Genomic DNA, 6,105 nt, shown 5'->3' with positions numbered 1-6,105 from the left:
GTTTGATCCCTGGTCAGGGAATTGAGATCCCACTTGCCTCATGGCATGGCCAAAAAAAAAAACCAGTAACAAAACACACTCTCGGCAGGCATTTGAATCTCACTGTCATGGAATGCTTCTGTGAGCTCTTTGGAGACTTGCCAGCCCATAATGGAGGTCCCTCCCTGGGTTTCTCTGATATGGCAAAAGTATCGTTCACAAAGCTGGATAGCTGCATGCCCACAAATGAAGTTAGAACCCACCCTAGCACCATACACAAAAACAGTCTCAAAAGGGCTTAAAGACATAAATATAAGACATGACACCATAAAACTCCTGACACCATGACACCATAAAACAGAGAACATAGGCAAAAATTCTCTGACTGGTACCATAAATCATACCACTGTTTTCTTAGGTCAGTCTCTTAAGGCAATAGAAAAAAAAGCAAAAATAAATGGGATCTAATTAAACTTCTAGGCTTTTGCACAGCAAAGGAAACCATACCCAAAATGAAAAGACAGATGACCGAAAGGGAGAAAATATTTGCAAATGATGCAACTGACAAGAGCTTAACTTCCAAACGATACATACAGTTGATGTAACTCAGTAACAGAAACCCAAAGGATTCAGTCAAAAAAGAAGGCAGAAGACCTAAATAGATATTTCTCCAAAGCAGACAGATAGATGGCCAACAGCACATGAAAAGATGTTCAACATCACTAATTATGAGAAATGCAAATCAAAACTACAGTCAGGTATCACAGCACCGACTCAATGGACATGAGTTTGAGCAAGCTCCAGGAGCTGCTGATGGACAGGGAAGCCTGGCGTGCCGCAGTCTACGGGGTTGCAGAACTGGACATGACTGAGTGACTGAACTGAACTGATCACCTCATACCAGTTAGTGCCCATCGTTAAAAAGTCTACAAATGACAAATGCTGGGGAGGACGTGGAGGGACGAGAAGCCCTCCTACACTGTTGGTAGGAATGTAAATGGGTATAGCCACCATGGAAAACAGTATGGAGGTGCTTTAAGAACTAAAAATAGAATTATCATATGATCTTGCAATCCCAGTCCTGGGTATATATCTAGAGAACACTGTAGTTTGAAAATGTACATGTACCTCCATGTTCATGGGCTTCCCTGGTAGCTCAGATGGTAAAGAATCTGCCTGCATTGCACAGACCTGGGTTCAATCCTTGGGTTGGGAAGATCCCCTTGAGGAGGGCTTGGCAACTCCCATATTCTTGCCTGGAGAATCCCCATGGGCAGAGGAGCCTGGTGGGCTACAGTTCATGGGCTTGCACAGTCGGACACAACTGAGTGACTAGGCACACCATGTCATAGCAGCACGGTTTACATTAGCCAAGACATGTTGTTCAGTCAGTCAGTTACGGCCTACTCTTTGGGACCCCGTGGACTATAGCACGCCAGGCTTTCCTGACCTTCACTATCTCCTGGAGTTCTCTCAAACTCGTGTCTGTTGTGTTGATGATGCCATCCAGCCGTCTCATCCTCTGTCGCCCCCTTCTCCTCCTGCCTTTAATCTTTCCCAGCGTCAGGGTCTTTTCCAGTGAGTCAGCTCTTGACATCAGGTGGCCAGAGTATTGGAGCTTCAGCATCAGTCCTTCCAATGAACAGTCAGGGTTGATCTCCTTTAGGGTAGACTGGTTTGATCTTGCAGTCCAAGGGACTCTCAAGAGTTTTCTCCAGCACCAGTTTGAAATCATCAGTTCTTCAGTGCTCAGCTTTCTTTATGGTCCAACTCTCACATCTGTATGTGACCACTGGAAAAACCATAGCTTTGACTAAATGGACCTTTGTTGGCAAAGTGACGTCTCTGCTTTTGAATACACTGTGCAGTTTGTCCTGACTTTTATTCTAAGGAGCAGGTGCCTTTTAATTTCATGGCTGCAGTCATCGTCTGCAGTGATTTTGGAGCCCAAGAAAATAAAGTCTCTCATTGTTTCAATTGTTTCCCCATCTATTTTCCATGAAGTGATGGAACCAGATGCCACGATCTTAGTTTTTTGAAGGTTGAGTTTTAAGCCAGCTTTTTCATTCTCTTCTTTCACCGTCATCAACAGGTTCTTTAGTTCTTCTTCACTTTCTGCCCGTAAGGTTGGTGTCATTTGCCTATCTGTGGTTACTGACATTTTCCCCAGCAATCTTGATTCCAGCTTGAGCTTCATCTATCCCAGCATTCCGCATGATGTACCCTGCATATAAATTAATAAGCAGGGTGACAATATACAGCCTTGACATACTCTTTCCCAATTTGGAACCAGTCTGTTGTTCTATGTCCAGTTCTAACTGTTGTTTCTTGACCTGCATACAGATTTCTCAGGAGGCAGGTCAGGTGGTTTGGTATTCCCATCTCTTTAAAAATTTCCCACAGTTTGTTGTGATCCACACAGTCAAGGCCTAGTCAATGAAGCAAAAGTAGATGTTTTTCTGGAGTTCCCTTGCTTTTCCTATGATCCAAGAAATGTTGGCAATTTGATCTCTGGTTCCTCTGCCTTTTTAAAATTCAGCTTGTACATCTGTAATTTCTTAGTTCACATACTGTTGAAGCCTAGCTTGAAGGATTTTGAGCATTAACTTACTGGCATGTTTTGAAATGAGTGCAATTGTGTGGTAGTATGAACATTCTGTGGCATTGTCTGTCTTTGGGATTGGAATGAAAACTGACTTTTCCAGTCCTGTGGCCACTACTGAGTTTTCCAAATTTGCTGGCATATTGAGTGCAGCATTTTAACAGCATCTTCTTTCAGGATTTTAAAAAGTCCAGTTGGAATTCCATCACCTTCACTAGCTTTGTTCATAGTAATGCTTCCTAAGGCCCACTTCACTTTGCATTCCAGGATGTCTGGCTCTAGGTGAGTGGCCACACCACTGTGGTTTCCTAAGTCATTAAGTCCTTTTTCTGTACTATTTTTCTGTGTATTCTTGCCATTATTTCTTAGTATCTTCTCCTTCTGTTGGGTCCTTACCATTTCTGTCCTTTATTGTGCCCATCCTTGCATGAAATGTTCCCTTGGTGTCTCTAGTTTTCTTGGGGAGATCTGTAATCTTTCTCTATTGTTTTCCTCTAATATTTTTGCATTGTTCACTTAGGAAGGCTTTCTTATCTCTCCTTGATATTCTTTGGAACTGTGCATTCATATGGGTGTGTTTTTCCTTTTCTCCTTTGCCTTTCACTTCTCTTCTTTTCTCAACTGGTTGTAAGCCCTCCTCAGACAACCATTTTGGAAGAAACCTAAATATCCATCAACACAATTAAGTAATACTCAGCTATTAAAAAGAACAAAATAATGCCATTTGCAGCAACATGGATGGACCTAGAGATTATCACACTAAGTGAAGTTAGAGAAAGACACATATCATGTGGTATCACTTAATCACTTACATGTGAAATCTAAAATACGATACAAGTGAACCATTTACGAAACAGACTCACAGACTTAGAAAAGAAACTCTGGTTGTCAAAGGGGAAAGTGGAAGGAAGAGAGATAAATTAGGGGTTTGGGATTAACATATACACATTACAAGATATAAAATAAACAATAAGGACTTACTGTGTGGAACAGGGAACTATGTTCAATATCCAGTAATAAACCATAATGGAAAGAACATACACACACACACACGTGTATGTATACACATATATGGAGCTTCCTAGGTAGCGCTGGTGGTAAAGAATCCACCTGCCAATGCAGGAGACACGAGAGACACGGGTTCAGTGGCTGGGTCAGGAAGATCCCAGAGGAGGAAATGGCAACCTGCTCCAGTATTCTTGCCTGGAAAATTCTATGGACATATAATATGTAACTGAATCACTCTGCTATATACCAGAAACTGAACATTGTAAATTACATATCCTTTGTTTAAAGAAGATTCCAAACTGGAGACAGGAATGGGTTTGCCCATTGCCCGGGCTGGTTTGGGGAGTGCATTTCTCTGCGGGGCTCTTTTAGAGGCTGGTTCACTCTGTGTCACAGATGCTGGCCTCCTCGGTCCTTAGGATATGGGAGCGCGGGGGTTATCTCTTCACCCCCTAGCACAGGGCCTGGCACCTGAGAGGCACAGAGTATCTGTTGACAGAATCCTCAAATTCCTTCTGCAGATGTGTTACCGTTCTGTGAAGTGGCTTCTTTCTGCCTTTGCTATGGAGAGAAGCGTGTAACTAAGGGAGCTGCTCAAACCTGCAGGGCAGTATCCAGGGGAAAGGGGGACAAAGACGGACAAAAATTCTGCTCTGATTCACAGGTCTCCACAGGGCCTGGGAGATGCATACAGCTGCGTGAGTCTTGAGAGAACAGGATGGAGGTGGAGTTAGGACTCATGGTTAAGGAAGGATTATTTTTTTAGATGTGTACATGTAGATAAGTGCATTGTGAATGTTTGTGGATTGTTGTAAGGCAGTCACTAACTGAAAACTAAGGTTTCTCTTCAAAATGTTTTGAAAGATAAAAACAATTGAGTTCATACACAAAAAGGTTAAACAGAAAAGAGAAAGGAAGCAAACAAATCATATGTGCATTTTTAAGAACTGGTTGACAGGTCAAAGGGCAACACAGAACAGGAAACGCAAATGGTAGAAATGGCGCTGTCGAAAGAGATTGTAATTCTATGAAGCAATGAGACGCCATGACTTGTATGAAGAGCAACTAACACAGAAAGACAAAGGTTGGAAATAAATGGTCGGTCAAAGATAGAACCAGAATTCCAACTAAAGGAAATAGGGTTGGTAATATTCATATCAAAGGATAATTTAAAGCGAAAAATCTATGCAGAATTCATTATAAATTATATAACAGATACATCATAAACCTTTATGCAGCAATAATGTAGGGTAGAGGGAAAAAAGGACAGCCAAATTGCAGTGGGACATTTAACTCCTACTATCTGGATGTCAGCTGAGGTCCAGACAGAAGATATAGAAAATATATTGATACTTGAGACAATTAATCCATCTCAAATCTTATATTCTGGCACTGTACTGTCCAGTGGGATAGTTAAGTGTGTGACTTGGAAATGTGAACATGGCTGAGGGGACTAATTTTTAAATTTTATTTTATTTTCATTAAAATTTAAAACCTGAAGCAGCATACAATTTTTTGGTTAAATTCAGCCTGTTTTGATACAATTGTATTTTGCTTTAACCACTGAAAATTTAGCATCCAAATTAGATACACTGTAAACAAAATATTGAATTTTGAAGACTTAACTGCAAAAATAAGAATGCTAAATATCTGATAACTTTTATTTCACATTGAAATATAAAAATTTAGCTATATGGAGTTAAAGAAAAATATTATTCAAAGTAATATCCCCTGTTGTCTTCACTTTGTAAATGTGGCTACTAGAAATTATAAAACTACATTTATGTGGCTCACGTTATATTTCTGTTGTGTTAGTTACTCAGTCTTTTCCAACTCTTTGTAATCCCGTGGATTGTAGCCCACCAGACGTCTCTGTCCATGGAATTCTTTTTTTTAATTACTTAAATTGGAGGACAATTACAATGTTGTGATGATTTCTGCTGTACATCAGTGTGTATCGGCCACAGGTATACACGTGTCCCTGCATCCTGAACCCCCTCCCACCCTATCCCTCCAGGCTGTCATGGAGCATCGGCCTTGGGTGCCCTGCGCCATACATTAAACTCCCACAGGCTATCTGCTTTACATATAGTAACATATGTGTGTGTGTTAGTCACTCAGTCGTGTCCGACTCTTTGCGACCCCATGGACTGTAGCCGGCCAGGCTCCTCTGTCCCTGGGATTCTCCAGGCAAGAACACTGGAGTGGCTTGCCATTCCCTTCTCCAGGGGATCTTCCCAACCCAGGGATCAAACCTGGGTCTCCCAGATTGCAGGCAGAGTCTTTACGATCTGAGCCAACAGGGAAGCCCAGTAATGTGTATGTTTCATTGCTATTCTCTCAAGTCATCTCACCCTCTCCTCCTTCCACTGAGTCTAAAAATCTGTTCTTTGTCCATGTAATTCTCCAGGCAAGAATACTGGCATGGGCAGCCATTCCTTCTCCAGGGGCTCTGAGGGACAGAGCTGAATAGGACACACCTTGTTTTGAAGGTTTTGGAGACTGTTTGCAAAACC

Source organism: Bos indicus, chromosome 17 (assembly GCF_029378745.1).
Source record: "Bos indicus isolate NIAB-ARS_2022 breed Sahiwal x Tharparkar chromosome 17, NIAB-ARS_B.indTharparkar_mat_pri_1.0, whole genome shotgun sequence".
Classification (NCBI taxonomy): Eukaryota; Metazoa; Chordata; class Mammalia; order Artiodactyla; family Bovidae; genus Bos; species Bos indicus.
The sequence above is the reverse complement of the archived record's forward strand: the minus strand, read 5'-3'. Positions refer to the sequence as shown.